The sequence below is a fragment of the Mirounga angustirostris genome, unplaced genomic scaffold (genome assembly GCF_029215605.1).
Source record: "Mirounga angustirostris isolate CCGP_5_RB_7025 unplaced genomic scaffold, mMirAng1.0.hap1 SCAF_4, whole genome shotgun sequence".
Lineage (NCBI taxonomy): Eukaryota > Metazoa > Chordata > Mammalia > Carnivora > Phocidae > Mirounga > Mirounga angustirostris.
The window spans coordinates 189407334-189407550 of NW_026991712.1; positions in this window are offsets into that span (position 1 = coordinate 189407334).

The following is a 217-nucleotide window of genomic DNA, read 5'->3' on the forward strand; positions in this document are numbered from 1 at the left end:
GATTGGTTGACAACTTTATTTGGTTCTTTGTAGCCAACACAGATGCTCCGAGAGGTGGGCCAGGGCTTCTGGAGTCTGTGGACACCCTGAGCACGCCGTTGGCACGCACGCAGGAGAGGGGGCCTGCCCAGGCAGCCTCCACGTTGAATCCCATCCCAGGTGCCCCTGTCAGCCTTGCCATTGGCACCGGTGGGCCTGGGGCTCAGCAGCTGGCCTC